General features: G+C 38.3%; 1 protein-coding gene and 1 long non-coding RNA gene across 6 annotated transcripts in view; one reads left to right on the top strand and one right to left on the bottom strand.

Moving 5' to 3' along the window:
- Positions 1-11,633, bottom strand: part of akt3a (v-akt murine thymoma viral oncogene homolog 3a) — a 138,350-nt gene extending 126,717 nt beyond the window's left edge. For 2 of the 5 annotated variants that reach the window (XM_061911156.1, XM_061911160.1), the window contains exon 1: positions 11,483-11,633. The gene's annotated coding sequence lies outside the window, so the exon portion shown is untranslated. Of the gene's footprint in view, positions 1-1,898; positions 1,969-11,167 lie in introns of all 5 variants that reach the window. The other 3 variants (XM_061911158.1, XM_061911159.1, XM_061911157.1) reach the window with 3 other exon arrangements.
- The window catches only part of LOC133559419 (uncharacterized), a 27,376-nt gene extending 5,618 nt beyond the window's left edge, over positions 1-21,758 (top strand). The window contains exon 3 of the long non-coding RNA XR_009808170.1: positions 21,687-21,758. This is a non-coding gene — a long non-coding RNA (uncharacterized LOC133559419). The remainder of the gene's footprint in view (positions 1-21,686) is intronic.
- Positions 21,759-22,226: the final 468 nt, after the last annotated feature.

The following is a 22,226-nucleotide window of genomic DNA, read 5'->3' as shown; positions in this document are numbered from 1 at the left end:
TCTGAGAATAAATCATTTTTTTCCACTTCTACAGCTTGCATTTGTTATCAGTAGCAATTTAAAATATAAAATTTCAATAACAAATGTCTACATTCATCACAATTACAAATTAAACTTAATAAAAATTGTCATTCTGGACAAATAAAATGACTGGCGTTCATCCCTGTCTTACACACACATACATAGTCATCACGTATGCACATACTGAAAAGTGATATTTGAGAATGAAAGGATTTTAAAAATGGATGCTATGGTGTTAAAAATGCGGACATTATTTCCGCGAAAGCACACATGAGAGCGGTGCACCTATTGCACACTGCGGGTGATGTAGCATGTGTGTGGCGGGACAAGCGGAGAAAGATGGTTCAAAGAAAAACATTGACAAAGTGGAACGAGAGCAAAGGGCCCAACGACAACGGGAGAGACGTTCGGAAATCATTTCAAAGTGAATGTGACAGACATTGTAATGAAATGTTTGCACTAGGGTAGTACGGTATACCAATATTAGTATATTACTGCGATACTAATGAATCATATTCGGTTCTGTTGCGCCTCTGAAAAGTACCGGTCCAACCCCCAGCACCACCGCGCCCCCGTCGTGTCATGTCTGGTTTATGAGAAGACGAGCTTGTTCGGGCACAATCACGGAGTACTTACAAGCAGACACAGTGTGTAGACAGATAAGGGAGAACGGTTACATTTTGGCTTAAAAACTAACGATAAAGGTGAAACTATGGCACTGAAACACCCACCCTAAGGGATGCTTTAAGACATGGCTAGCTAGTTCGCCGCTAAAGTCCAGTCCCAATAGGCAGTGTTTTAGTTACTTCTAAATCACTAATCCTCGCCTTCATGCCACAAATAAAGTATGTTTCTTACAAGTATCATCCCTGCAGGACGAGGAATATCTAAGCATGTTTCACTACACACCGAAGCTCACCGGCGTCAAAATGTAAACAAAAGCCATGGGTGGATCTACACCTAACTTCCACTGAAATACTACAAAGTACAGTAGCATATCTAAACGATACTACTATGATCACGTCAATATTTTTTGGCATCACATCTTCTTTCGTTTTTAAAAAACGTATATTGTGTTTATAAACTCGGGAAATATGTCCCTGCACACATGAGGACTTTGAATATGACCAATGTATGATCCTGTAACGACTTTGTGTCGGATTGATACCCAAAATTGTGGTATACGCAAAAAATAAGTATCAAACAACAGAAGAATAAGTGGTCTGGAACAACATGGAACACAAAAAACTATCTGAAAAGCAGCCAAAATTACATCCAGATAATATGTCATGAGACATGCAAATACAAAATACACAGAGGACATAAGTAAAGGAAATTAAATAAGCTCAAATATACCTACAAACGAGGAATCATATACATACAGTTAGCCTAAATAGCATGTTAGCGTTGATTAGCTTGCAGTCCTGCACTTACCAAATATGCCTGAGTAGCAGTCCAACAAGTCAATAACATCAACAAAGCTCACCTTTGTGCATTTACATACAGCATAAAACATTTGGTGGACAAAATGAGACAAAGAGTGGGGAAAACATCTTTTTGTGGCAGTGTTGGAGAAAGTTATACATGTAAACAAACTGTTGTCACAGTCCACACAACTATGGTGAGCTCAAGGACCGCTAAAATCAGGAGGACAAAACAGCACTCTCATCAGTGAAGCACGACCAAAAACATTAAACAGTGGGTTTTCTAACAATGAGGAAGTTTTATGTCACATTTGTATACAGAAACCATATTAAAACTAAAAATATGTATTTTTCCCCCATATTTTGCTATTTTCATACTTTTTTGAAAAAGCTCCAGAAAGCCACTAGAGCTAAGGAACCGCATGAGCAGAAACTGGAATCAAACTTGCAAACCTCAAATTGCTGGCGGCCTCCGCTCTACCATGCAAGCCACGCCCATCTCGATTCTGTGCTGTTCCGAGATCTGGAAGGAGCACAGGAGTTTACCCTTCCTGACTAGCTTGGGACAATATTTAAAGAAGGTACAAACGCCTGAAAGACAACAGTAGGGGTTAAATAAAGTACAGCGGGTGTTGTGACTACTGTGATGTTACAGTGAGAGAGTTGAAAGTAAATAATTATCTCAGAAAAACAGTTAACATAAGAGTTGTTCTCTTTTTATTTATCATATCTGTTTTTTTAATTGGTGTGTTTTAAATGTCCTTCGTATATTCTGTGTACAATGCGAGTGACTTAAAAGTTAAGTTCCTGAAAATTTTAGCTAAAAGAACTTGACTTACAGAATAACTCGAATTTAAGGAACATCTAGGAACTTGTTCATAATCCGAGAACCACAAAAACGAGGTCGCTTTTGGACTGGTTTAATTAAACTAGGGATGAACCGATTATCTGCACCAATATTTGGCATATTGACGTACATCAATATCAGCCTTGTTTTGTCGGTCAATATTTTTTTTTTATTAATTGTTTTACCTACATTATAAATACTTCAGCGGATAGAATGCACACACATATGATACCAGTATTTACTATTCAAAAATAAAAAATAGTGGTAAGTAGAGAGTAATAACTAGTACTCCTTTCTGCAAAGCTGAGCTGGCATGATCAGACCTTCTTAGACATAATAAAGGATAGCCCCTGGTGTTTTTTGGTTAGCACCGCATAAAAACATTATATCCCGACTGGTCCGACGGTTCCTAAAAAATTATGTTAAAAAAAAAAAAAAACTTAAAGCTCTGTATCGTTTTTTACTGACGTATAGTATTCATGTTTAGCTCAATTTTACTCCAATTGACTATTGGCTCCAAATATCAGTTATGGGTCACCTTGACTGCTAATAATCGGTAATGGTATCGCCCCTGAAATCAATCAATCAATCAATGTTTATTTATATAGCCCTAAATCACAAGTCTCTCAAAGGGCTGCACAAGCCACAACGACATCCGCAGTACAGATCCCACATAAGGGCAAGGAAAAACTCACCCCCCTTTAGGGGAGAGCGAAAGCAATAGACGCCGAGTGGGTCCAACATAATATTGTGAAAAGTCCTGTCCATAGTGGATCTAATAAACACATCGATCGATCTGTAGTCCAAACCACAATTTTACACAAGATGTATAAGTAGGGGTCCCCGCTCTACCTTTACATTAGTTTGCAAATCCTGCTCTAGGCCCTTCAGGTGAAAACAAATTGTTGTACTTTTTAAAGATGAACTGCACTTTTTTTATACTCATTCACAATCCCTATGCAAGACAAAGAACTTATACGTTTGTCTTTTTTTATGCATTCTAAGTCGTAAAATAAGGCTAGTATGAGGTGGCTAATAAAGCAGCCAATAGGAATACACTATACCGCCCATAAAGCCCTCTAAATAAACATCAAAAACCACCAACAATCCTCTATTTACATCTTGTGACCAATTTATTAACAGACTATTAGCAACGCTAACACCGACAAACTATCTTCAGTGGCGTGGTGATATCATAGAGCTAACTTGCTTATGCTGCTATATTGACATATTGAACCAGTGAGCTTTTGATTCAACTTAAACCCAGATATAGCGAGAAAGACACATAAAGACACTTGTTTGCGCCACTTTTTTTTAACCCTTTCTTTGTGACAATTCTGAATAATTTTTCATCTAAACAGGAAGATATGAACATTCATTAGTCAGCATCCTAGTGAGAGCAGATATTGTACAGTAAGTGATTGTTTTATCATGATCAAAGTTTGTTGTTGAGCACTTAGCAATACTCCTGCATGATGCTTAAGTGTTTGTTGTTTCAAAGGAAAAGTGATGCGTCTCTGAAATTAATATTCGGCCGTATGCTAAAAATGAGCAAAATACATAAACATTACATGTTATTCTGAATGTGTCGGTTTACCATGAATTGATTAATGTGGACCCCGACTTAAACAAGTTGAAAAACGTATTTGGGTGTTACCATTTAGTGGTTAATTGTCCGGAATATGTACTGTACTGTGCAATCTACTAATAAAAGTTTCATCCATCCATTCATTTCCTTCCGCTTATTCCCTTCAGGGTCACGGGGGAGCCTTTCTCAGCTACAATCGGGTGGAAGGCGTGTACACCCTGGATAAGTCACCACCTCATCAGAGATAAAAGTTTCAATCAATTAAAAATATATATAGCTAAAGCGTGTATATAAAACATGGATGGAGGTTTTTGGATAGTTTTTTACAGGCAAAATAGAGCGACTTCCATTGGCTCCATTATTAGCTGACTTTTGCTGGTTAGAACAAGTTAGAATGCATTAAAAAAAAGTGTTGTTCCCCTTTAAGTTCAATAACAAAAATCAATGTTGTTCAATTCACGATTGTTAAAATTATACTTGAAATATTACCTTTATGGTATTTAATGATGGTGACCATTACTCAATTTATATTTCTGAAGAATAGTTTTGAACAAATTAGTCTGAAGAGGTAGTTCCACTGTGCACAGCCAAATTATATACCGTATTTTTCGGACTATAAGTCAACGTTATTTTCATAGTTTGGCTGTGGAAGCGACATATACTCTGGAGCGACTTATGTGTGAAATTAGTAACACATTACCGTAAAATATCAAATAATATTATTTATCTCATTCGCGTGAGGGACGAAGAAAATGTCTGCAATCGTCACACATAAGTCAGCAATCGTCACTCAAACGCCAACCAATTAGAATTCGGCGGGGGCAGGTCATGGCAGAAGTGCATTGTGGGTCATGATATGCTAACTGCAACATGCTGTACGCTACTGCCGGAGCTATTAAAATGGATCACATCAACATTGGCGGTAACTTATAAAAACTGAGAAGGACTGAACTAAAATGCCACCGAAAAGGAAATCATATACTGCAGAATACAAGCTGGACGTAGTGAAATATGCAGCAGAGAACAGCAATCGAGCAGCAGAAAGAAAGGACGCTAGCGGGGCACATAACAGAGGCGACACCAAGGAAGATTTCATCGGATTTAGCGATCGGTAGTGACAGATTGTTTGGTAAACGTATAGCATGTTCTATACGTTATAGTTATTTGAATGACTCTTGCCATGATGTGTTGCGTTAACATACCAGGCACCTTCTCAGTTGGTTATTTGTGCGTCATATAACGTACACTTATTCAGCCTGTTCACTATTCTTTATTTATTTTAAGCTGCCTTTCAAATGTCTATTCTTGGTGTTGGATTTTATCAAATAAATTTCCCCCCAAAATTCGACTTATAGTCCAGTGTGACGTATATATGTTTTTTTCCTTCTTTATTGTGCATTTTTGGCTGGTGCGACGTATACTCCGGAGCGACTTATAGTCCGAAAAATACGGTAGGCAAAAGAAAATGAAAACAACATAATAGTAGTAGCGTCTATATTAAACTAGATTTAAGGTAGTTCATCTAACACACAGATAAACAACACAATTAGTAAAGTAACATGACAGGTTTTTCTTTCTAACAGCACATAATGCACGCCTTTTACAGGAACAAAGTACAATAATAAAATAACAGACAATTGGCAAGAAAACGGTTTCCTCCACACCTGTTCAAAACAAAATGCACTCAAATCACTCTTAAAGACTACGTTTATATAAGCTGCAGGCCAAAGTGGCTCAAATCAGATTTTTGTTCTAAATCAGATTTTCTCCAACTGATCGTGTACAAGTAAATGTGATCTTAATCAGACTCCAGTATACACGAGAACATGTGCAGTTCAATAAAGTGAAAACAAACAAAGTTGACCAGGATTTCGTAAATGAACAAGGACGTTGGCAGCAAAATTAGTCACCAACTTTTATTTCAACTTACTTATGTAAACATCTTACGCAATGTACTTAATATGTAAGCAAATACGCCACAGCAGACACATAATTTCCGGTCCTTTAACAATCGCTATTTCTTCCAAATAAAAGTATATTATATTACATATTATATATAGCGCACTATCTTTCTGCCACTAGAAAAATACTTTGCTCACTAAAACCAGATGTTGTGATGAAATAACCACGCATATTTTCTTGTGCACACGTAATAGGGTTAATCAGTTCGCATTTCCATTTAGACGTCAGTCACATTTGAAAATTTTCATTTTAACCATTTTTAACCCCCAATTCCAACCTTTGATGCGGAGTGCCGAGCAGGGAGGTAATGGGTCCCATTTTTTATTGTCTTTCGTATGACTCACAATCTAACGAGCTCAGGACGTACACTAACCACAAGGCCACAGAGTGTTTAAAGTAGCACGTCATTCAAGATAACAGACAAGTGGTTTATCCAATCACATACATTGATTTCTTTAAAAGGCCCCGACTACAGAAATACATCTCCTATTGAGAAGTACCAGATCCTTGTGTGGAATTCAGCGAACCACGAGGATCCGGCGAGAGTAAGGTTAGTGTAAACGGGGCCATGGCCATAAACTATTCCAACACACAATCTAGTAAAATTTAATATTTCAAGTAAGGCTGGGCAATATATCGATATACTTGATATATCGCGGGTTTGTCTCTGTGCGATATAGAAAATGACTATATCGTGGTATTCGAGTATTTATTCTCACGCAGTTGCTTTATATTACACTACATGCGTTTCCCACTCTTTCTTGTCTCTCCTTCTCACAAAGACATAAAACAAGCGTACCTTCTTACACACATACCGTGTTCAACGGCACATCAGAAAGGTAGCGACATGGTAACGTTAGCTGTGATGCTAACAGTATGGTGTGGGTGGTAATACAAGAGAGAGAAGGTGCGAATCTGGTAACAAACGGAGGAATAATTAATTCCCAAGAAAAACAGCACGGGATCCATCGTCCGGCGGTGGTTTGGCTTCAAGCGGGAATATGTTCAACATTTATGCAGCAAAAGCGTTACTACAAAAAGTAGCACCACTGCTAATGTAGCATCATTTGAAAACTCACGCGCTCAAGAATGAGGAGTACTTGAAATTGCATGTCAACATCTACGGCCGGTGCCACACCAACAAAGCGCCGAAGCAACTATTTCCAGATGAACACCGTATGAAAAAAAAAAAAATCAACAACAGAAGGTGACAACGTCCGCAGTATCCTACCACATAGCAAAGGCCATACACTGTTTGATTTCCTACTATGCAGCTCATTTTTAACAGTTATTGAAATATCTTGTGTGACATCAAACACAAAAGCGCACTTTATTTGTTTTTGACTATTGCAGTGGCCTTCTGTACAAAAAGTGCACTTTAATTTAGTGTTGTTTTGATACGTTATCTTGGTGACATCTTTCACAAAATTGCACTCACAGGTTGTTTTAAAATGTCTCTGACAATATTGCACTTTCTCTTTTGGAAATGACATGAATGTTTGTGCCACTGCTTAATAACTGTTTAATAAATACAGTTTTGGTCAATTAACTTAATTGTGATTTCCTTCTCTGCATGAAAGTTTAAAAGTAGCATATATTAATGCGGTATGAACAATAATGTTTTAATGTAGACACATAGAATCATCATACTGGTGTGATTATATTCATCAAGTGTTCATTCAAGGCTAAGGCAAAATATCAAGATATATATCGTGTATCGTGACATGGCCTAACAATATTGATATTAATAAAAGGCAATATCGCCCAGCCCTAATTTCAAGTACAAAATGTTGCTGAACTTTAGGGCTGGGCGATATATCGATATACTCGATATTTTACGGGTTTGTCTCGGTGCGATATAGAAAATGACTATATCGTGGGGGTGTAACGGTACGTGTATTTGTTTTGAACTGTTTCGGTACGGGGATTTCGGTTCGGTGCGGAGGTGTACCGAACGAGTTTCCACACGAACAAATGAAGTAGCCGCCTAAGCTTAAGTCTTAACAAGCTGCTCTGCTTTCTGCCTGTCTCCTACACAGCACCCAGCATTGTCCCACCCACACAACCATCTGATTGGTTACAACCATAGCGGTAACCGCCAATCAGCAGTGCGTATTCAGAGCGGTAAAAACCAATCAGCAGTGCGTATTCAAAGTGCATGTAGTCAGCGCTTCAGCGTCGAGCAGATTGGTGTATAGCAGGTGAGCATAAGGCTGCGTACTCTCCCCAAATGATGATAAACACTTCCCAGTCAACTACTAGTATCATCACTATGAGCCCGTTGACCTTCTAGAAAAAAACTGCAGCTCAGCTCACTCGCAGTCGCCTGGCTTGAGGTGAAGGCTAATTAGCTTTTAGCGTAACGTTAGCTCATTTTGTGGTGTGTGTGTGTGTGTGTGTGTGTGTGTGTGTGTGTGTGTGTGTGTGTGTGTTGAAGCAGCAAAAAATGACATTATGTTAAATGAAGAGTTTCTGTCTCTGATAGTGTATATAATAATGTAAGTGCATCATTAAGCCTACATGAACTCCATGGCGTTCAGGGATGAATAGTTTCTCTTATTGCTATTGTACTATTTTTCAGCTATAGTTACATTAATCATTAGTAATATAGCAGCTTAGTTTTGAATGGCAGGGTCCCTGCTATCACATGTTGATAAAAATATAACATTTACATAATAAAAATCAACTACAGGCTTCCCAAATGCTGCAATAAATTAAGCATGATGAGTCGACTTGAAACTGTTTAATGTTGCACTTTTTATATGTAGAAGAAAAGTTTTGTCATGTTATTTAATCCAAGCAACAATTTGAGCCAGTTTAATGTGGATTAACGTGGGCAGAATTATTATAGTGTTCCCAATGTTAAAAGGATAAAGCCATTGTTTACAAATTTGGTAAAGAAATAACTCAAAAATGTATATTTTGTTATTATATTACTGTCCCAAAAATGAACCGTGCCATGACCTCTAAACTGAGGTACGTACCGAACCGAAATGTTTGTGTACCGTTACACTCCTACTATATCGTGATACTCAAGTATATGTTCTCACACAGTTGCTCTTAGCTGCGGACATTACACTACATGCGTTTCCCACTCTTTCTTGTCTCTCCTTCTCACAGAGACATAAACAAGCGCACCTTCTTACATACGTCACATGTGCAACATTACACGCGCTCCCCGAGCAGAGAGGTAGTAGCTACATGGGTAACATTAGCTGTGATGCTAGCGGAGTGGTGCGAGTGGTAATACAAGCGAGAGAAGGTCCAAATCAGGTAACAAATGAAGTTAGAATTAATTCCCAAGAAAAACAGTACGGGGTGCATCGTCTGGCGGTGGTTTGGCTTCAAGCGGGAATATGTTGAACAATTATGCGGCAAAAGTTTGGCTACAAAAAGTAGCAGCACTGGTATTTGATTTCCTATTATGCAGCTCTTTTTTTTTTACACTTATTGAAATATATTGTGTGACATCATGCACAAAAGTGCACTTTATATGTTTTAAACTATTGTAGTGGTGTTCTGTACAAAAAGTGCACTTTAATTTAGCGTTGTTTTGGTATGTCATCTTAGGGACATCATGCACAAAAATGCGGCACAGTGGTTGAAAAAACACCGGTCTAGAGGTGTCCAATTTGTGAAAGACTAGCAGTGAGCTGGGCTTCACGGCCACAGAGGGGTTAGTGTGTCTACCTGACAATACGAAGGTCCTGTAGTCCTGGGTTCAATCCCAGGCTTTGGATCTTTCTGAGTGGAGTTTGCAAGTCCTACCCGTGAATGCGTGGGTTCCCTCCGGGTACTCTGGTTGCTCTTTGTCTGATCCCTCACCTTTGTCTGATCCCTCACCTTTGTCTGATCCCTCTGTTTGTCTTGGTAGACCCTAGGATCATTGGAATCATTGGGACACACAAATTCCTCTACCACGAAAAAATGGCAGCTCAGAAAGGAGAGTATAATATAATATAATATATTATTATTCTGCCGCTTATTCCCCAAAAGGGAATAAGTGGCAGAAAAATGGATGGATAATATAATATGATATAATATAGGCTTCACGGTGGCAGAGGGGTTAGTGCATCTGCCTCACAATACGAAGGTCCTGAGTAGTCCTGGGTTCAATCCCGAGCTCGGGATCTTTCTGTGTAGAGTTTGCACGTCCTCCCCGTGAATGCGTGGGTTCTCTCCGGGTACTCCGGCTTCCTCCCACTTCCAAAGACATGCACCTGGGGATAGGTTGACTGGCAACACTAAATTGGCCCTAGTATGTGAATGTGAGTGTGAAAGCTGTTTGTCTATCTGTGTTGGCCTTGCGATGAGGTGGCGACTTGTCCAGGGTCTACCCTGTCTTCCGCCCGATTGTAGCTGAGATAGGCGCCGGCGCCCCCCGCGACACCAAAAGGGAATAAGCGTTAGAAAATGGATGGATGTACATAATCTCCCACGGCACACCGGACTGGATCTCACGGCAAACTAGTGTGCCGCGGCACAGTGGTTGAAAAACACTGGTCTAGAGGTGTCCAATTTGTGAAAGACTAGCAGTGAGCTGGGCTTCACTGTGGAAGAGGGGTTAGTGTGTCTGCCTCACAATACGAAGGTCCTGCAGTCCGGCTCGGGATCTTTCTCCTCTCTCTATGTGGAGTTTGCATGTTCTCCCCGTGAATGCGTGGGTTCCCTCCGAGTACTCCGGCTTCCTCCCACTTCCAAAGACATGCACCTGGGGATAGGTTGATTGGCAACACTAAATTGGCCCTAGTGTGTGAATGTGAGTGTGAATGTTGTCTGTCTATCTGTGTTGGCCCTGCGATGAGGTGGCGACTTGTCTAGGGTGTACCCCGCCTTCCACCCGATTGTAGCTGACCCCGCGACCCCAAAAGGGAATAAGTGGTAGAAAATGGATGGATGGGTGAATGGATGGATGGATGGATGGACATAATCTCCCGCGGCACACCGGACTGGTTCTCACGGCACACTAGTGTGCCGCGGCACAGTGGTTGAAAAACACTGGTCTAGAGGTGTCCAATTTGTGAAAGACTAGCAGTGAGCTTGGATGACAAATGGGTGCCAGCATCATCATCATCATCATCATCATCAACTACGTCACTAGCTGCCAAGCTGACGCATGTCGTTGCCCTTACAGAGTCACCATAACAAACATGGCAACAGTAAAACACTGCATGTAACGTAAGCGTGTGAGTGTTTTCCTCCAGCATAACATAACCCAAGCAAACGACTGACAAGAGCAAACATGACACGGCAGGTTTAGGCGACCATCGTGCCATGTTGTTATGCTAACGACACTTAGCAACAAGCTAACGAGCAGGGGGTTACCTGAAGCAGCAGGTGCGATCCTCGGAGCCCCGGCTCTTTATTTCCCTTTAGTTGCCGCTCATAGGAGTAAGCGGCGTTTTATACCGGTTGTCCTTGCGCTGTTTACAATCCAAATCCCATGTGCGGAATCTTCCTTTTGACGGGTTTCCGACGAGCAAAAGCGGGGAAGCGCCGTTACCGCATCAACGCTTGTTTTGACTTTCGGGGAAGCTCGTCGTGACGTCACGTGGCGCCGAGGCTCGCCCGCTGTTCCCCCGACTCTCCCACGCACACAAACATAAACACACGCGCTAAAATTCGCCTCCTACATCCTACCTTCACACCCTAAAAGCCTCGAATTCGTCTTTCGGAGTTTGTCAATGAGGCGCCCGTCTCGTCTTCTTGCGCACCGTGAACGAGCTAACTCCGCATCATCTTATTCCAACATCCCGCGTTGCCTCGTAGGGACCACAAGCCAAACATCGCGAGATCATGGAGGCTACTTATTAGCCGAACGACTTAAAGGCCTACTGAAACCCACTACTACCCACCACGCAGTCTGATAGTTTATATATAAATGATGAAATATTAACATTGCAACACATGCCAATACGGCCTTTTTAGTTTACTAAATTACAATTTTAAATTTCCCGGAAGTTTCGTCTTGAAAATGTCGTGTAATGATGACGTGTACGCAAGACGTCACGGGTTTTAAGGAAATATGAGCGCTGCACACACACACAGCTAAAAGTCGTCTGCTTTAACGGCATAATTACACAGTATTTTGGACATCTGTGTTGCTGAATCTTTTGCAATTTGTTCAATTAATATTGGAGAAGTCACAGTTGAAGGATGGAGTTGGGAAGCCTTAGCCTTTAGCCACACAAACACACGGTGATTCCTTGTTTAAAATTCCTGGAGGTGAAATTTTACTATGGATCGGAGCGCGGTCAAGCAAACATGAATCAAGACAGAATGTCAACCAGCAGTTTTCAGTGAGAAAATTGTGGTAAAAAGTCGCTTCTTACCGGAGAAAAGCTGAGCTTGTGCCACCCATAAAGCTGCCGTCGACTCCCCTGAGACATTGGCGTCAACACCCGACCGTGGACGTACACCTCCGACTATCAGGTACTATTTAACTCACTAAAACACTAACAATACATTAGAAGGATAAGGGATTTCCCAGAATTATCCTAGTAAATGTCTCTAAAAACATCGGAATCTGTCCCAATGCAATCGCGTTTTATTTTCATCCTCGTTTAAATTAATGGGGAAATTGTCGTTTTCTCGGTCCGAATAGCTGTTTTTGTTGGAGGCTCCCATTAAAAACAATGTGAAGATGTGAGGAGCCGTCAACATGTGACGTCATCGTCTGCGACTTCCGGTAGAGGCAGGGCTTTTCTCTTAACACCGAAAGTTGCAAACTTTATATTGGATGTTCTCTACTAAATCCTTTCAGCAAAAATATGGCAATGTCGCGAAAGGTTCAAGTATGACACATAGAATGGACCTGCTAGCCTCGTTTAAATAAGAAAATCTCATTTCCGTAGGCCTTTAAAGGCCTACGGAAATGAGATTTTCTTTTTTAAACGGGGATAGCAGGTCCATTCTATGTGTCATACTTGATCCTTTCGCGATATTGCCATATTTTTGCTGAAAGGATTTAGTAGAGAACATCCACGATAAAGTTCGCAACTTTCGGTGTTAAGAGAAAAGCCCTGCCTCTACCGGAAGTCGCAGACGATGACATCACACGTGTGGGGACTTCTCACATCCTCACATTGTTTTTAATGGGAGTCTCCAACAAAAATCAATCAATCAATGTTTACTTATATAGCCCTAAATCACTAGTGTCTCAAAGGGCTGCACAAACCACAACACAAACCACTACGACATCCTCGGTAGGCCCACATAAGGCAAGGAAAACTCACACCCAGTGGGACGTCGTTGACAACGATGGCCCAGTGGGACGTCGGTGACAATGATGACTATGAGAATGTTGGAGAGGACGAAAGCAATGGATGTCGAGTGGGTCTAACATGATACTGTGAAATTTCAATCCATAATGGATCCAACACAGCCGCGAGAGTCCAGTCCAAAGCGGATCCAACACAGCAGCGAGAGTCCCGTTCACAGCGGAGCCAGCAGGAAACCAAAAAGTGCTATTCAGACCGAGAAAATGACAATTTCCCCATTATTTGAACTAGGATGAAAGATTCTTGTTAGAGGAGATTGATAGCGACCGACTAGAAAAAAATAAATAAAAAAAGTTTTTAAAAAAAACGCGATTGCATTGAGACGGATTCTTATGTTTTTAGAGACATAGTGCGTCACTTCCTGTTCATGAGAAAGGACGCAAAAGAAAAAGGCTCCGCTTTTGCTACCGGAGTTTTTGTTTATTCTGAAGATTTTGACCACTGATTCACGATCACAGCCATAGGAGAGTCACCTGGCATCCTTGACCTCATTTTGGTCAGTTGTGAGGCACTGATACGCTGAAATAAGGCAAGTTGGATGAGACGTTTGCCTCAAGCCATTGGCGCCTTACCGCAACTCAAAGCGGTTGCCTAGCAACCAAAAACAACGGCGGGTTTACAGCTGTTTTCAAGTGCTTCCAACGTCGCAGCGTGTTATGAGTTGACAGACTAACACCTCAAATTGATCTCTGAACAACACAAGGTACGCATTGTCGGAACAACCAAGTTAAACGTGCTGCAAGTTGCTAAAGTAACTGCCGTTTAAGACACAAGAGGCACTGACGTCATCGATCTGCCGCTATGCCAAAACCTAAAGGGAAGACGGAAAGCCCGAAATCTTCGGTGTCAGCCGACACAGGACACAACTGGGACCAAGATTTGAGACTGGACACAGGACATGATGGGGAACAAGGAGCACTACTAAAAATACTCCATGAATTAAAAGAAGGTTGGATAGAAATGAAAGAAGAAATTAAATAAATAAAAAAAGAGCTGAAAAAAGCAATGGAAGAATACAAACAAGATGTGAAAAGTCTGCAGCAAAATATTGAAAGTCTGCAAACTCAAATCATCACAAAAAAAAAGGAAGTCTCTAATATGTGCCAACAATTGAAGACCTTTCAAGAAGATATGCGCCAACAAATGAAGACCCTTCAAGAAGACAACTACATGCTGTGGAATATCATAGATGAAATGGAGCAGGATAAACGAATGAATGATATCATCGTGACAGGGCATCGAATTAAACCAAGATCCTATGCGAAGGCTGTGAATAATGTGGGTGAACCAGATGAAATGGATCTTGTCTCGGCAGAACAACAACTGGTCAACTTTCTGCAATCAAAGGAAATTGAAATCGACATTAATACCATCGAAACATGCATCCCACTGAACAGAAGAAACAACAACGCCACTCCAGTTGTGCTTGTGAAATTCGTAAACAGAAAATCTAAAATGGCATTGCTGAGACAGGGAAAGAAGCTGAAGGGAACAAATGTGTACATGAATGAGCATCTCACTAAACGTAATACTGGAATCGCCAAGAAAGCACGCGACTTGAGAAAGCAGGGAAAAATCCAGGGAACTTGGAGCGCCAACTGTAAAATCTACATCAAGCTGAATGGAGGTCCAGAAGCGAGAGTAATTGTTGTCAATGACATCAAAGACCTGGACAAATTTTAAGTTTACACAGCTTCCACAACAACGATGATAATGGACTCTGACAGAAAACAGGCACCTAAACTCAACATCAACACTACTACGCTGCAAGGGACGACTAAAAAAGAAGACTTGGATTCAGGACTGCATCCATCTACACTTATGGAGATTATTGAAACGATATCAAAGATAGTTGAGCAAGGAAATATGGAACTACAAAACTCCTGCAACAAAGAGCACAAAAACCAGGATTTGGAAAACGATATAGATCCAGATACAATTTTTTTTCCCACATTAGTAATAAGTGTTTTTATTACACAGATGAACAATACAATAGCATCATTAAAAGTGACAACAAATTGTCAATTATTCATTTTAATAGCAGAAGTTTGTATGCAAACTACCACAATGTTAAGAACTTTTTGGAACACATCAACGAACCCTTCAAAGTGATCGCCGTCACAGAAACATGGATTGATGATAAAAAAAGGAATAGATTTTGATCTGGAAGGATATGAACTAAACTATATTAACAGAATCAACAAAAATGGAGGAGGAGTAGCTGTGTATGTGATGAAGAACCTGAACTACAAAGTGGTAAAAAACATGTCATTTGCTATAGATAATATCTTAGAACGTATTACCATTGAAATATGTCAGGAAAATAGCAAAAACATACTCATTAGTTGTATATACCGATCACCTAAGTCAAGTATAGAAACATTTGAAGAATGGATCAAGGCAACTTACATGGACAATGGTAAAAAAATAATTTTCTTATGCGGTGACTTTAATATTGACTTATTGAACCCTAACAAGCAAAAGTTTATTGATGACTTCATTGATACAATGTACAGCATCAGTTTATATCCTAAAATCACAAAGCCAAGCAGAATCACAGGACACTGTGCTACGCTTATTGATAATATTTTTATTAATGATTTTGATAATAACACTACAAGTGGTTTACTAATAACCGACGTTAGTGATCATCTGCCAGTTTTTACAATATATGATGGAAACTGCAAAAAGAACATGGAAGACAAAAGGACATTTCAAAGACTGTGCACAGAGAAGAGGATGATTGATTTCAAAATGGAGCTACAAAAGCAAGATTGGGACAATGTGTACAATGAAAATGAGGTTGATGAAGCATATGAACATTTCTTAAACAAGTTCATAATACTTTATGACAAACATTGCCCATGGAGACAACTCAGTAGTAAACAGAGAAAGAATAATCAACCATGGATGACAAAAGGATTAAAAAATGCTTGTAAGAAGAAGAATACACTATATAGAAAATTTATAGTACAAAGAACTACAGAGGCAGAAGTTAAGTACAAAAAGTATAAAAACAAGTTAACAAACATACTACGATCATGTAGAAAAGAATATTACAGTGAAATATTGGACAGGAACAAAAATAATATGAGAGCAACATGGGGCATTCTCAATAGCATTATAAAAAATGGCACTAAGAGGGATTACCCCCAATACTTCTTAGACAGAAATAAACATAATGACAACATAAAGGAAGTAGTTGAAAGCTTTAATAACTACTTTGTAAATATTGGCCCAAAACTGGAAGAAAGGATTCCAGACCCAGTTTCAATTGAGGACTATAATGATACCATAGAGCGAAATCCCAACTCCATGTTCCTCAGTAATGTGACACAGGAGGAAATAGTTAAAATTGTGAAAAAATGTAAATCATAGACTTCAACTGACTGTAACGGAATTGATATGGATACGATAAAAAAGGTTATTGATGGGATCTCAGGACCATTAATGTATATTAGTAACCTATCATTTCAAACAGGTACATTTCCAAACTAAATGAAAATAGCTAAAGTTGCACCAATTTAAAAGACTGGAGATAAACATCTATTTACAAATTATATACCTGTTTCTTTACTTCCACAATTTTCTAAAATCATCGAAAAACTGTTCAATAACAGATTAGAGAGTTCCATAAATAAAAATAGAATACTCGAAGAGAACCAATATGGATACAGAGCTAATGTTTCAACTTCAATGGCTTTAATTGAAATCACAGAAGAAATTACCAATGCAATAGATAGTAAAAAAAAGTGCGGCAGCAGTGTTTATGGATCTAACTAAAGCATTTGACACAATTAATCACAATATTTTAATTAAAAAACTAGAACGATATGGCATCAGAGGGTTAATCTTAAATTGGATAAGAAGTTATCTAACGAACAGGAAACAATACGTGAAGCTAGGCGAACACACTTCCACAATGCTAAATATTTCCTGTGGTGTACCTCAGGGATCAATACTAGGACCTAAATTATTCAATCTCTATATAAATGACATTTGTAAAGTTACAAGAGATTTACAGTTAGTATTATTTGCGGATGATACAGCAGCGTTTTGTTCAGGAGAGAACACTCAGAAGATAATACAAATAATAACAGAAGAAATGAACAAATTAAAAAAATGGTTTGACAAAAAGACTATCATTGAATCTCAGTAAAACTAAAATAATGCTATTTGGTAACAGTAGAAAAGAAAGTAAAACGCAAATACAAATAGACGGAATAGAAATTGAAAGAGTAAATGAAACCACATTTCTAGGTATAATGATTGATGATAAATTGAACTGGAAATCTCATGTAAAAAATGTACAACATAAAGTAGCAAGAAATAAGTCAATAATGAATAAAGCCAAGTATGTTCTAGACCAAAAATTGCTTCATATTCTCTACTGCTCACTAGTGTTACCATATCTGAGTTACTGTGTAGAAATATGGGGAAATAATTACAAAAGTACACTTCATTCACTAACAGTGTTACAAAAAAGATCAGTTTGAATAATACATAATGTTGGATATAGAGAACATACAAACCCTTTATTTATTGAATCAAAGATACTGAAATTCCACGACATAGTGGAATTGCAAACAGCTAAGATTATACACAAAGCAAACTATAACCTGCTTCCCAAGAATATACAACAATTATTCTCAACAAAAGAAGAGAAATATAATCTTAGAGAAAAATGTAATTTAAAACATTTGTATGCACGTACAACACTTAAGACCTTCAGTATATCAGTATGTGGAATTAAATTATGGAATGGATTAAGCAAAGCAATCAAACAATGTACTAATATGATCCACTTCAAGAAACTCTTCAAACTGGAAGTGTTTACAAAGTACAAAAAAGAAGAACTATGATAAACATTCTGATTTTACTCACCCATTCATTCTCAAAATAATCTTACTTATCTCATCGTATGGAATAAAACTTTGCTTCACCAATTATTTATTTGTTTATTTATTTTTATCGTGATTACTTATTACTTAAGGAGTATACATTGTGAATACATTGAGAACTGGAAGTGAACAAAAGTTTTAGCAAGTGTTATGTAAAGAAAAGGGGTAGGATTAAATAAGCTCTGCTTCTTCCTACTCCTTTTCGAACATGTTGAAAAGAGAAACTGGAAATTGTGCTGTATCTTGTTGTATGCTTGCATGTTCGAAATAAACTCAAACTCAAACTCAAACATTTACTAGGGTAATTCTGGGAAATACCTTATCTTTCTATTGTGTTGCTGGTATTTTAGTGAGTTTAACAGTACCTGATAATCGGAAGTGTACGTCCACGGCCGGGTGTTGACGCGCAGTGTCTCAGGGAAGTCGACGGCAGCTTCATGGGCAGCACAAGCTCAGCTGATATTCGGTAAGAAGCGACTTTTTAACTACTATTTTCTCACCGAAACCTGCTGGTTGACATTCGTCTGGGATCCATGTTCGCTGTGATCCATAGTAAAGTTTCACCTACGTGAATTTTAAACAAGGAATCACCGTGTGTTTGTGTGGCTAAAGGCTAAAGCTTCCCAATTCCATCTTTTTACTTAGACTCCTCCAATATTTATTGAACAAATTACAAAAGATTCAGCAACACAGATCTCCAAAATACTGTGTAATTATGCCGTTAAAGCAGACGACTTTTAGCTGTGTGTATGCGCAGCACTCATATTTCTAACAGCCCGTGACGTCACGCGTACACGTCATCATTACGCGTTGTTTTCAAGAAAAAACTCCCGGGAAATTCAAAATTGCAATTTAGTAAACTAAAAAGTCCGTATTGGCTTGTGTTGCAATGTTAATATTTCATCATTGATGTATAAACTATCAGGCTGCGTGGCCGGTAGTAGTGGGTTTCAGTAGGCCTTTAAAGATGGGTTCGCTAATTGGCAAATGACATACTTAGTGATGGCGCATTGATTGTGGGTATTTCTGTGTTATTATTGATACATTTTTAAAAAAAATAAAAAGTTAAAGGCCTTTTTCTTTTTTTTTTTGATTGATTGATACTTTTATTAGTAGATTGCACAGTTCAGTACATATTCCGTACAACTGACCACTAAATGGTAACACCTGAATAGGTTTTTCAACTTGTTTAAGTCGTGGTCCACGTTAATCAATTCATGGTACAAAAACTATCAGTATAATACAGTCATCACACAGGTTAATCATCATATCATAGTATATACATTGAATTATTTACATTATTTACAATCCGGAGGGTGGAATGAGGAGCTTTAGTTGATATCAGTACTTCAGTCATCAACAATTGCATCAACAGAGAAATGGACTTTGAAACAGTGTAGGTCTTACTTAGTAGGATATGTACAGCCAGCAGAGAACATAGTGAGTTCAGATAGCATAAGAGCAAGTGAATACATTAGAAGTACATTTGATTATTTACATTAGGTTATTTATAATCCGGGGGGATGGGATGTGAATGGAGGAGGGTATTAGTAAAGTGTTGAAGTTGCCTGGATGTGTTGTTTCAGAGCGGATTTGAAGGAATATAGAGATGCACTTACTTTTACACCTGTTGGGAGTGCATTCCACATTGATGTGGCATAGAAAGAGAACGATTTAAGACCTTTGTTAGATCGGAATCTGGGTTTAACGTGGTTTGTGGAGCTCCCCCTAGTGTTGTGGTTATGGCGGTCATTTACGTTAAGGAAGTAGTTTGACATGTACTGAAACCCACTACTACCGACCACACAGTCTGATAGTTTATATATCAATGATGAAATATTAACATTGCAACACATGCCAATACAGCCTTTTTAGTTTACTAAATTGCAATTTTAGATTTACCGGGAGTTTCTTGTTGAAAACGTCGCGGAATGATGACGTGTGCGCGTGACGTCACGGACTGTTAGGAAATATTAGCGCTGCACACACACACAGCTAAAAGTCGTCTGCTTTAACCGCATAATTACACAGTATTTTGGACATCTGTGTTGCTTAATCTTTTGCAATTTGTTCAATTAATAATGGAGAAGTCACAGTAGAAAGATGGAGTTGGGGAGCGTTAGCCTTTAGCCACACAAACACACGGTGATTCCTTGTTTAAAATTTCCGGAGGTGAAGCTTTCCTATTGATTAGAGCGGTCAAGCGAACATGGATCCCGACCAAATGTCAACCAGCAGTTTTCGGTGAGAAAATTGTGGTAAAAAGTCGCCACTTACAGCTGAGCTTGTGCCGTCCATACACTGTAAGAAATGACTGTGAAATTTACATAAAAACTATGTAAAAACACTACAGAAAAAAGTATTGTAAACACAAAAATGTATATATTTTTGTTTAAATTACACTGAACTTTTATAAACTATTAAACAGAATGTTCTTGTTATATTTGCAACATGTGATTAGAATCAAATTTAGTTGTGAAAACTACAAATATTGGTAACAAAAACTGAAAAATATCGTAATACTCATAACAAAACAATTTTGTTGATTTGACATGAAAATATTGTAAGAACTATAATTTCAGTCAGTTTGTTTTGAAAAATGCAAAAAAAAATGTGTAAGTCACTTTACAAGTGTATGCTGTACTTTTAACATGATTGATGAAACAATGCAAATTGAGGTAATAAAAATGTTTTCACACAGAAAAAATCATTGTGAACATGAGAGGCTCCCTTTAGGCCTATTCATAAACAAAAATATAGGTACAATTATAATTATTTTTTAGGAAGATTTTTTGTTTCCCTCCTCACCTTACAGCTATTGATAAATATGATTGATAAAATAATATTAATAATTTAAGCATTGTGTCATTACCACAGGCTAAACAAGCTCCTCTAACAGCAGACTTGCCATATACTGTTGAACATTCCAAAAAGGGAGTGTCGGTTGTTGTTGGGCACCTGGCACTTAAACAAATGTCCAGATTTAAAGAGGCTAATCTTCTGGAGTATTTCAACCTGTATTCAGTCAAAATATCCATTACATGTTCCTTCTTTGCATGTTGTATTAAAAAAAGAAGAGGGAAAAAAAAATCTAATTTTTTTTAACTATTAATGAAGTCTGTTAAATAAATGTTCCAAAGGTGATATTTTCCTCTCGTCTTTTCTCAAAATGTATTTTTGTTTTGGTGTACAGGTAGTAGAAATAATTTTGCAGGTTTATATGTGAAATTTTAAATAATAACTGGATTATTAAAACATAAAAATACAGCTTATTATGAATAGATTTTATGTATAATATACAGAAAAGCACCATTTAAAATGCAAAGTTTTACTGTTATCCTACCAGTTTAAATTAGTTTTTTGTTTGATATTTCCCTGTTAATTGTATCATTTATTGATGCACAATAAGCAACTATTATATGTAAAAAATACAGGAATTGGTCTGTTTATAAACAACACCGTTATGCAAAATTAACAAGTTTTTTTTCTATACTTAGCAGTTTTTTTTATGTGATTCAGACGTAATTTAATTCACTGTGAATCAATTTACATATTTTGACCGTAAAGTTATTTACTGTGCTTCTGTAATTTTTACAGGAATTCTCTGGTAACCCCAGCTGCCAGCGTTTTCCTGTAAAAACAACTCTTTATTTTTTTTTACAGTGTACAGCTGCCGTCGACTTCCATCAGACACTGGCCTCAAGACACTTGTGGACACACACTTCCGACTATCAGGTACTATTTAACTCACTAAAACACTAGCAACACAACAGAAAGATAAGGGAATTTCTAGAATTATCCTAGTAAAAACATCCCAATTTAATCGCGTTTTTTTTTTTAAACTTGATTTTTTTTTTTTTTCCTAGTCCGTCGCTATTAATATCCTCAAACACGAATCTTTCATCCTCTGTCAAATTAATGGGGAAATTGTTGTTTTCTCGGTCCGAATAGCTCTTTTTGTTGGAGGCTTTCATTGAAAACAATGTGAGGATGTGAGGAGCCCTCAACGGGTGACGTCATCGTCTGCGACTTCCGGTAAAGGCAGGGCTTTTCTATTAGCGACTAAAAGTTGCTAATTTTATCGTCGATGTTCTCTACTAAATCCTTTCAGCAAAAATATGGCAATATTGCGAAATGATCAAGTATGACACATAGAATGGACCTGCTATCCCTGTTTAAATAAGAAAATCTACTTTCAGTAGG

Source organism: Nerophis ophidion, linkage group LG09 (assembly GCF_033978795.1).
Source record: "Nerophis ophidion isolate RoL-2023_Sa linkage group LG09, RoL_Noph_v1.0, whole genome shotgun sequence".
NCBI lineage: Eukaryota > Metazoa > Chordata > Actinopteri > Syngnathiformes > Syngnathidae > Nerophis > Nerophis ophidion.
This window is presented reverse-complemented; position numbering and strand designations above follow the sequence as displayed.